Consider the following 11,629-nt stretch of genomic DNA (forward strand, 5'->3'; position numbering starts at 1 on the left):
GACGCTTGATAGATCCAAAGTTAAGATAGATCTAGGCTGGTTTATTTATAGTGAAGGTGTTTGAATGATTGAATTTATTTATAAGTTTAGAAATGTAATTTATTAATAAAACTTTTTAAGGTGATTAATCAACATAAATTTATTTTAATTTTGGATGTAATAAGTTTCAAGAGGGATCAAATATTTTAAAATGTAAATTTTTTGATGTCAAACTTAAATGACTGTTTGCACATAGACATATTTTATTCCTTTTATTTTTTGGTAAAATTGAAATTAAAATGGAGCTATGTTAATTTTGAACACACAACTAGTAAGAAAAAACCCACCACTTGACTTTCACAAAATCAGAGATTAAGTTGTGCTTGTTTGAACACATTGGATGAGACTTGCCAAAGAAGATAATGCTTGGACATTACAATTGAAGCCCCAATCCTTTTCTCGTTTGAAGCTATATTTTTGGTGGATGTTGAACATAAATAACATTATCACTTGTCATTTATTGCTTAACAAAGCCAATTTCCTTTCATCTACAACCATAAATATTTTGTACCTATGCTTCCATCACCAAATCCTTGCATGCAGCGGAGGAATTGTGGATGTGTCAATTGCCCTTTGGGTTGCTCAATGGGTTAGTGCTCGTCCTTTGGATTGCTCAATGGATGAGTGCTCTTAGTCATATTTATGATTGACATAAAATATTTTATTTATAATTCACATTCTACACATCTATCTCTCTCTCTCTCTCTCTCTCTCTCTCTCTCGCTATATATATATATATATATATATATCTATATATATATATATATATATATATATAGAGAGAGAGAGAGAGAGAGAGAGAGAGAACATATACATAGTTGATATTAAAATATTCTATTTATGATTCACACTCTACACATTTAAATGTTAATACATGTCTCAATCATATTCCTAAGTTGAAAACATATATGTATAAGACTCTTTATATATATATATATATATATAAAGAAAAAGAGTCCTACACATATATGTTTTCAACAAAATATATATATATATATATCTATATATATATATATATATATATATATATATATATATATATATATAATTTTTGTTATTGATATTTAAAATGTTAGGTGTCAACACCATATTAAATAAAAATGAAAGAAATACAAATCTCCCTAAATAACCTATTCATGGAATAAGAATTTTCTCTTTTTGTTAATTTTTCTTAGGGCTATATTGTTCTTTGTTTTAAATAATTACATTTCATTGAATTCACCTCACAACATCATAACATTATTCAACAACATATGCAACTATATAGAAAGAACAATATTATCATCAACGCAGTGGAACATATGGGAACAATAGAAGAAAAACATTCACACATAAAGACACCAAGATTGGTCAGAGGCAAGGGAAAAAATCCACAAGGGGAAAACCCTTTTAAATTATTCTTCTTATTAGATTGTCTAAAAATGTTCAACAAAGAGAGAGTACAATGAACAATTTCAAGACTATCTAACAAAAATAACCAAACCATATCCCAGAGATGAACCCAACGATAATACTAGACAAAATCATGATTCAAGAACCTGCAGTCAACTCTCAACATCTAGGGTCTACCTTCAAATGATGAAATCTACAATCAAATGTAAAAATAAAACCCTAGTTTCCAACTGCATGGAGAGAGTGATGTGTGTGCGGCTGAAACGTTCCAACTACACACATAGGCTTGTGTTGGCATTATGTTTCAGGAATGGCTATATATGTTACAGATGTTGTACTTGATGGCAACTCCCATGGCAAGGCTCTCTTTTTATTGAAAATAAAGAAGGACGCAGGAAATCAGTTCAGAAGATGCGTACCCGCAGGTACACCATGCAGAAGCCGCGTCCAGAGACGCAGGCCAGTCATTCAAGAGGTGCGTCCACCCAGTGCACACATTTTAAGGCAGAGAAAAGCACACGTGGGGGTTTCTTGTGTTTTACTCTTGGTATCTAGCCGACGGTATTGTGTTACTATGGTGTCGGCTCGTGGTATTGTTCCATGATTTGAGGAGGAGCTTGCCTATATAAAGCAAAGGAGATCATTTGGTTTCTGGCATGTCTTTGGTTGAATATCTTATGAGGCTAGATCTGGTCTAGATCTAAAAAGGCGAATCTTTTGAAAGACTGAGATCTCTTTGGCGCATGATCAGATCTGTAGATCTGACTGTTTGGGTTACTCTTGAAGTCTTGAAATCATCTATGCCCGGAGGTACGCAGGTGCAGTAAGGGTTCAGGTGCGCCGAGACGCAGGCGCAGAAGGGTTCAGGTGCGCCGGGACGCAGGCACAGAAGGGTTCAGGTGCGCCGAGACGCAGGCGCAGAAGGGTTCAGGTGCGTCCGGGACGCAGTGCAGTAACAGGAGATCTGCGTGGGGACGCAGAGCGACTAAGGTTCAGGTGCGTCCCTGGAGCAAAAGGACGCGGCGCGATAGCATTTCTGGGTGCATCTCTGCAGCAAAGTACGCGGCGCGATAGTGTTTCTGGGTGCGTCCCTGCAGCAACAGGACGCAGTGTAGTTCAAGGAACAGTGCGTGGGCACGCAGCGCAGCAGAAGGATCTCTGCGTGTGGACGCAGGGGAGCAGAAGGTTAACTACGTCTGGTCGCAGGCCACAGAAGGGAAAACTGCGTCTCTGTCTTAAGATGTTCTATTGATTGAATTTCTCTGTTGATAAGGTGTTCTGGGTTAGTTATGTTATTACTGATCTGATAACTGTAGTGGACTGTAACTGTTATGTACTTGATGATCATTTGATGCTTTATGAAAAGAAGTAGGGGGTTGTAGCTCCCTTTCAGGAGAAGACTGGAAAACGAGAGAGAGAGTTGTAGCTCTCTGCAGGTTGCAGCCTGCGTACTGGTAAAGGACTGCACCAGTACAAAATCATTGTAAAAGGAGTTTCTAATTTGAAAGAAGATAGAGACATATTGCAGTAGGTGGTTTTCACCCACATTGGGTTTCCACCTTACATCTTGTGTTCTTTGGTGTGACTATCTGTTTTCTTTGTTCATGCTCATTATTTTATGGTACTGACATGCAAAAATAATTCAAAGATCAAATAAGGAAGATTTATTAAATTGCTAGATAATACTGATTCACCCCCCCCCCCTCTCAGTATTATTTCCAACAATTGGTATCAGAGCAGGACCTTCAGAGAAGCTTGATCGCTTGAAGGTAGATCGTTCATCACGAGCAACTATGAGAGAGAAGCATCAATCAGGCCACCGGTTTTTGATGGGACAAACTTCAATTATTGGAAGGTAAGAGTTACTGCATATCTTCAATCTCTTGGTACAGAAGTTTGGGACATTGTAGAAACAGGCTACGCTTTTCCTTCAGCTACTCCTACAGATCCAGCAGAGAAAAAGAAGTATGAAACAAATGCAAAAGCAGTCAGTACTCTGTTAGGATGTATATCCCAAACGGAATTCATGAAGGTAATGCACTACAAATCCGCAAAAGAAATATGGGACAAAATTGTCACAAGCTATGAAGGAGATGAACAGGTAAAGCGTGCTAAACTTCAAACTCTCAGGATTCAGTATGAGACTCTCAAGATGTATAATGATGAAAGTGTGGCTAACTATTTTCTTCGGGTAGATGAGATTGTTAATTGTATGAAAAATTTGGGTGAAGAAATAAGAGAGGCTATAGTGGTTGAAAAGGTTCTAAGATCTTTGTCTCCCAAGTTTGAATCTAAAGTATCTGCTATAGAAGAAAAGGAAAATCTACGAATTCTTACTATGTCTCAGCTACATGGAATTCTAACTGCTTATGAAATGAGAAAGGGAGGTCCTTCAGACAGAAGAGAAGCTGCTTTCAAGGCATCAGGCAAAGGAGATTATTATGAAGCAAGCCACGTCCCAGAAGAAGAGGAAGAAGAATCAAATTTTGTCAGAAATCTTCAAAGGGGTTCTGGAAGGTTCAGAGGTAAGTTACCTTTTAAATGCTTTGCTTGTGGAAGAGTAGGTCATTATGCTGCAAAATGCCCTTATAAGGATAAAGGAAAGGAACCTGCTAGATGGAACAAGAAACGGAACGCAAATAAGAAAAGCTACTACACTCATGAAGATAGTGATGGTCTATCAAACAGTGATGAAGATGAACAAGGTAATGAATATAAGTTGTTAATGGCATTTGAAGATGATGATTATATGGATGCTGTAGATGTGGATAACCTTTATGATGAAATTACTAGACTCAAGAGATGTATAGAAGAAACGAACATGATCATTGATACTCTACAATTTCAAATTGATGAAAAGGAAAAACATCTTGAAAAATTAGAAGGTGAAATTGTTGGTCTTAGAAAAGAGATTGAGAAAACAAAAGCTATTAATCTCAAGTTTGTCAAAGGATCTGAAACTTTGGATAAGATTATCAATGTGCAGCGATCTCCTCTAAACAAGACAGGTCTGGGCTATAATGGAGAAACTTCTCAAGCATCCACCTCAAAAAGTTATCTTGATGCAGCAAGAAGAAATGAGCAAAAGCAAAATGAAGATCATCAGGTAAAGCAGGGACGAATTACAAACAGTTAGGGGCAATCCATCTTAAGGGTGAACAAAAGCTACAACCAGCCACAGGTAAAATCTTCTCAATTTGGTTCAAGAATGGATGACAATAGAAATTACAATCATTTGGCCGGTAGATTTGATAACCGCAGAAGTTTCTTCAATGGACAATGTTTTTCTTGCCATAACTTTGGTCACAAAGCAGCTCAATGTGTTGCATATAAAACAATCATGACTAGGGAAGCTCAAAAACAAAGAAGTATGACAGGGATTACAAAAAGGACCTATAACAACTTTTCGGTTCTTGAAAATGAAGTTGAATGTTCTATTTGCAATAACTTTGGTCATGAAGACTCTGAATGCAGGAGCAGGTTCCAGCAGAAAAAGGAACAAGCCTCAAGCACCAAAACATGGAGAATAAAGGAACCTCAAACAGAAAGATGTGGGATAGCATTTTATGCAGAGGGACAGGAAAATCTATGGTACATTGACAGTGGATGTTCGAAGCATATGACAGGTGATAAAGAAAAACTTGAATCTTATTCTGCTCTAGAAAAGGGAAAGAAAGTCTCTTTTGGAAATGATACTCTTGCGACTATAAAAGGAAAAGGCATTGCTCAGCTAAAAGAAAAGGTCAAGGCTGGAAATGTTTTGTATGTTGATGGATTGAAGCATAATCTTCTAAGTATCAGTCAGATGTGTGATCAAAGAACCGAGGTTATATTCAGATCGAATGGATGTCTTGTTCGTGATCTTGATACAGGAAAAACAGTGCTCAAAGGCAAAAGAACTCCAAATAATCTGTACATATTTGAAGAAGGACAACAACAATGCTATCTAAGCAAGGATGAAGAACACTGGTTATGGCATCGAAGGTTGGGACATCTAAGCTTCTCACAAATAAGGAAAGCATGCAAATATCAGGCAGTTCGCGATCTTCCAGATATTAAAATTCTTGACAACACCATATGCAAATCATGTCAGTTTGGAAAACAAACCAGAACTAACTTTCCAGAGAAAGAAGGATCAGCTAGCATGCCTCTTGAGCTAGTACATACAGATACATGCGGTCCCTTCAGAAAAAGGACACCTCGAGGAGAAGAATACTTGATATTATTCATTGACGATTTCTCCAGGTTTGTCTGGTTAGGACTTATGAAGCGCAAAGATGAAGCATTCGAAAAATTCAAATCCTTCAAAGCCTTGGTTGAAAATGAATCAGGTCACAAAATTAAGTGCCTCAGATCCGACAGAGGTGGGGAATTTACTTCAAATGAATTTTTCGATTTCTGTGATGAACATGGAATAAGGAGAGAATTCTCTACAGCTAGAACTCCTCAGCAAAATGGAGTTGTGGAAAGAATGAACAGAACAATTCAACAAATGGCTCGTGCTATGCTTGATGAATCAGGAACTCCCGCAACTTTCTGGGGTGAAGCTGCACATGCTGCGGTTGTTATTCTCAAAAAAACAAATGTCCGGGTGAACAGCACTCAAACTCCTCATGAGCTTTGGAGTGGTAGGACTCCTTCGGTAAAGCACTTCAAAATCTTTGGGAGCAAATGCTATATCAAGAATACTGATGAGCAGCTTGGCAAACTTGAACCTAGGGCAGATGAAGGCATTCTTCTTGGTTACTCTCCATATAGCAAAGCATACAAGTGCTACAATAAAAGACTTGGCAGAATTGTTGACAGTATTGATGTAGTGGTTGATGAGAAGGGTTACATTCCTAGGCAAGTACATCATGAAGACATAGAAGAAGATGAAGGCTACCCTCAAAGACAGAATGATGAAGAAGAAGAACCTCAAGCAGAACCTCAAGAAGAACCAGAGGAGCAGACAAGAATAGAAGAGAAAACCCCATCCAGATATGTTCAGAAGAATCATCCAGAATCTCAGATTGTAGGGCAGAAAGAAGCAGGTGTACAAACAAGAAGAACAGTTGCAGAAGCCTCAAGCTATTTGGCATTACTCTCCTCTACTGAACCACAAAATGTGAAAGAAGCATGAAAAGATGAATGTTGGGTGAAATCAATGGATGAAGAACTTGAGCAAATCGAAAAGAACAACACTTGGGAGCTGGTTCCTAGACCAAAGGATAAGAATGTTATCGGAACAAAATGGGTCTTCAAAAATAAATTGAATGAAAATGGAGAAGTAATTAGAAACAAAGCCAGACTTGTTTGTAAAGGGTATGCGCAGCAAGAAGGAATAGACTTTGAAGAAACCTTTGCTCCTGTTGCAAGACTTGAGGCCATCCGAATGTTCCTTGCTCTCTCAAGTTTTCAAAACTTCAAAGTATTTCAAATGGACGTGAAATCAGCCTTTCTGAATGGAGACTTGGAAGAAGAAGTGTACATTGAACAGCCAGATGGGTTCATTCTTGGAAATGATCCAAATCTTGTATGCAGATTGAAAAAGGCTCTTTATGGTCTCAAACAAGCTCCAAGGGCTTGGTACTACCGTTTGGACAAATATCTTCATCAACAAGGTTTTTCAAAAGGATCAGCAGATAGCAATCTTTATATAAAAGTTGAAAATGACAAATTGCTAATACTTGTTGTGTATGTAGATGACATTATTTTTGGGAGCAATGAAGAAGCTATGAGTCAAAGCTTTGCCTCGGTCATGCAGAAAGAATTTGAAATGTCTTTACTAGGAGAACTGACATATTTTCTTGGTTTGCAAATCCAACAAAAAGAAGGAGGAATCTTTTTATCTCAAACCAAGTATCTCAAACAGATTTTGAAGAAATATGGGATGGAAGATGCAAAACCAGTATGTACACCCATGGTCACAGGATGTAGCCTCAGTGCAAATGATGAATCTGCAGCAGTACATCAACCAACCTACAGATCTATGATTGGAAGTTTACTTTATTTGACAGGTACCCGACCGGATATCATGCATGCAGTTGGAATAGTTGGAAGATTTCAGGCAAATCCGAAGGAGACTCATCTACAGGCAGTGAAGAGAATTTTCAAATATCTTCAAGGGACTCAAAATTATGGCTTATGGTATCCTAGAGATACAGATCTTACACTTCATGCTTATACAGATGCAGATTGGGCCGGAAGCGTGGATGACAGGAAAAGCACAAGTGGTGGTGCATTCTTTATGGGTTCCAGACTGGTATCTTGGTTCAGCAAGAAACAGAGTTCGATTGCCTTGTCTACAGCTGAAGCAGAATATGTTGCTGCTGCATCTTGTTGCACCCAACTCCTTTGGATGATGCAGACTTTGCAGGATTTTCAAATCACTTGTACACCACCTATCCCCATCTTATGTGATAACACAAGTGCAATCAGCATCTCAAAGAATCCGGTTATGCATTCAAAAACCAAGCACATACCAATCAAGTATCATTTTCTCCGGGAACAAGTGCTTGAACAGAAGGTCAAGTTGGAGTATGTTCCTTCTAAGGAACAAGTTGCTGATATTCTCACCAAACCATTGCCCAGGGACACTTTTGAATACCTCAGACAAAAGCTGGGGGTTGTTGATGCATCATCTTATTGTTGAACCTTTTATGATTGATGGTACAGGTTCAGGGGGAGCACATAATGCATTGTTGGCATTATGGAGGATGGTCAGAAGGAGATCTTGGAAATAGCTGCAATATGTCTCTATCTCTTTCATTGAGGTTCATGGTTCTTTGTTGCAGATCTGGTTCAGGGGGAACATGATCTTAGGGGGAGCATACCCTTTGCCCTTGATGTCAAAGGGGGAGAATGAAGCAAAGTTTGTGAGGTTGCCATCAAGTCCAAAGGGGGAGATTGTTGGCATTATGTTTCAGGAATGGCTATATATGTTACAGATGTTGATGGCAACTCCCATGGCAAGGCTCTCTTTTTATTGAAAATAAAGAAGGACGCAGGAAATTAGTTCAGAAGATGCGTACCCGCAGGTACACCATGCAGAAGCCGCGTCCAGAGACGCAGGCCAGCCGTTCAGGAGGTGCATCCACCCAGTGCACACATTTTAAGGCAGAGAAAAGCACACGTGGGGGTTTCTTGTGTTTTACTCTTGGTATCTAGCCGACGGTATTGTGTTACTATGGTGTCGGCTCGTGGTATTGTTCCATGATTTGAGGAGGATCTTGCCTATATAAAGCAAAGGAGATCATTTGGTTTGTGGCATGTCTTTGGTTGAATATCTTATGAGGCTAGATCTGGTCTAGATCTAAAAAGGCGAATCTTCTGAAAGACTGAGATCTCTTTGGCGCATGATCAGATCTGTAGATCTGACTGTTTGGGTTACTCTTGAAGTCTTGAAATCATCTATGCCCGGAGGTACGCAGGTGCAGTAAGGGTTCAGGTGCGCCGGGACGCAGGCGCAGAAGGGTTCAGGTGCGCCGGGACGCAGGCGCAGAAGGGTTCAGGTGCGCCGGGACGCAGGCGCAGAAGGGTTCAGGTGCGTCCGGGACGCAGTGCAGTAACAGGAGATCTGCGTGGGGACGCAGAGCGACTAAGGTTCAGGTGCGTCCCTGGAGCAAAAGGACGCGGCGCGATAGCATTTCTGGGTGCGTCTCTGCAGCAAAGTACGCGGCGCGATAGTGTTTCTGGGTGCGTCCCTGCAGCAACAGGACGCAGTGCAGTTCAAGGAACAGTGCGTGGGCACGCAGCGCAGCAGAAGGATCTCTGCGTGTGGACGCAGGGGAGCAGAAGGTTAACTGTGTCTGGTCGCAGGCCACAGAAGGGAAAACTGCGTCTCTGTCTTAAGATGTTCTATTGATTGAATTTCTCTGTTGATAAGGTGTTCTGGGTTAGTTCTGTTATTACTGATCTGATAACTATAGTGGACTGTAACTGTTATGTACTTGATGATCATTTGATGCTTTATGAAAAGAAGTAGGGGGTTGTAGCTCCCTTTCAGGAGAAGACTGGAAAACGAGAGAGAGAGTTGTAGCTCTCTGCAGGTTGCAGCCTGCATACTGGTAAAGGACTGCACCAGTACAAAATCATTGTAAAAGGAGTTTCTAATTTGAAAGAAGATAGAGACATATTGCAGCAAGTGGTTTTCACCCACATTGGGTTTCCACCTTACATCTTGTGTTCTTTGGTGTGACTATCTGTTTTCTTTGTTCATGCTCATTATTTTATGGTACTGACATGCAAAAATAATTCAAAGATCAAATAAGGAAGATTTATTAAATTGCTAGATAATACTGATTCACCCCCCCCCTCTCAGTATTATTTCCAACAGCTTGGGTACCTATGGTTGCAACTGAAAATATCTTGTGTCAACACTACGGATGCAAATCAAACCCTAGATCGTGAGTTTCAGATCTTGTAGCATCGCCTCCTCTCACATCTACCCACTTTCACCAGCTTACCTGGGGTAAACATGAGATGAGGGGTTACTATGATATGACTCAACCTCCTAAATGACCTTAAGGAAATGGAGTCGACACAACTAGACCTTACTAACTTCCCTCAGGTGCCACAAGATCCCCAAGAGTAACCCAACCCCTCCAGGTGTCCAATCCCTAAGACAACTCACCTTTTCCCTAACCTAGAGCCCCAGTTGCTCCCTTGCCAAGGCCTCCATGCGACTATGGGTTCCCATTCGCTCCCATAGGCTTGCATCAGTGCGACTGTGGCCTTTTTTTGCCAGTGATGTGCCAGCAACTGTGAGAATTAAGGTTATTTTCTAGGGCTGTGGCTTAGATTCTACCCAGAAAGCTACGAAACTTCCAAAACTCATAAAAGATATGAAGATAATTCTTGAAAACCAAAAACCAGAACCAGGACTTGACATGACCATCCCCAACCGGGACTGACATTTTGTCAAACACTTGGTAGATATGCAACCTACATGCCATGAATTCAAGTATGTGCATAAGGGACTAAAAACTTATCTGAGGTTTAGGTTCACTACCTTCTCTCATTAATTGTTATAACACCAATTAGGTCTTGCATTCATTATTCATTCAGTTACAATAAAAACATGAAAAGAGCCATGACTGAGAACTTTCATGTAACCATGTTTATAACCAACATATAACCAAATAAATAACAATTAGAGAATAACCATTAAAGCCACATAATAACAAGTAGATTTCCTCATCAAAAGCAAGAGAAACTTAGCTTTTATTAACCATAGGCAATTACCAACCGGGTTCGGGACTTCCACATTCCACCTGACCATAGATTGGCTGAACCAAATATTTCTTTCAGCCAATCACCCCCGTGATATATTCCAAGCATGAATGTGGGATCTCATGGGATAAACCAATCCAAAGACAACCAAGTGAATCCAGAGGTTAAACCACCTCCACCCTCACCATACCGTGATCTCACCTAAACAGGTCCTGACATAACAAAACCAAACCGAGCTTGGATGCCTCATAATTTCTTCACCATCCTCGAGGAATTTTCTTGTCTCCACCCTCAGGCTTTATTGTGTATCCCACCATTACTAGTTAAGGGATTCCTAGGCCATTGGGAATTTTCCTGAGACTATTGATTTCTGTAGCATTGTATGTGATCTAGCCTCGAGAGTTTGCAGAGAGGCTAAGACACATGCATTCTCCAAAACCCATAAATCGTTTGGGAAAATTCCACCTAGAGATGATTTAATTAAAATAATTAACTTTTTTAAATGGTTCCCTAAGTCTAAACTTAGGAAATATGGTTAACTAAAGGGTATTAATTAAATCAAGCATGAATCTTCTAGAAGAAGACGAGGATCAACTCCTAGTTAATCTTAGCCCTTGATTATGTTTTAATCTTGGTCGTTGGTGCTCCAATGAGATATTATAAGAAGGAGTTCAATGGGCACTTGGAGAACACACTTGTGTAATTCGATTTTGCTGGGAGGCCAATTTCCTAAGTAACAACTGTGAGTTACTGGAAGTGACTTAGAAAAGTCGAAGCAATGATATAGGGGCAAGGATAGTAGACTAGATGAAAGTTTTCCAGATATGGGGAATGCAATGCAGAGAAGATAGAGTGAGGTTTAGAGAGGTAGTGTAGTGCCACGCAGAGGCGACGTGGAGGGAGTTCGAGATTTAGCTAGGAAGTTGAATTCTTGAGCCAAAAGTTGGGGTGTGAGACCGAAAGGACAAAGGAGTGAAGTTACAGA

The sequence above is a fragment of the Pinus tabuliformis genome, chromosome 4_2, assembly GCF_031772625.1.
Source record: "Pinus tabuliformis cultivar Carrire ecotype Pingquan chromosome 4_2, CPIR1, whole genome shotgun sequence".
NCBI lineage: Eukaryota > Viridiplantae > Streptophyta > Pinopsida > Pinales > Pinaceae > Pinus > Pinus tabuliformis.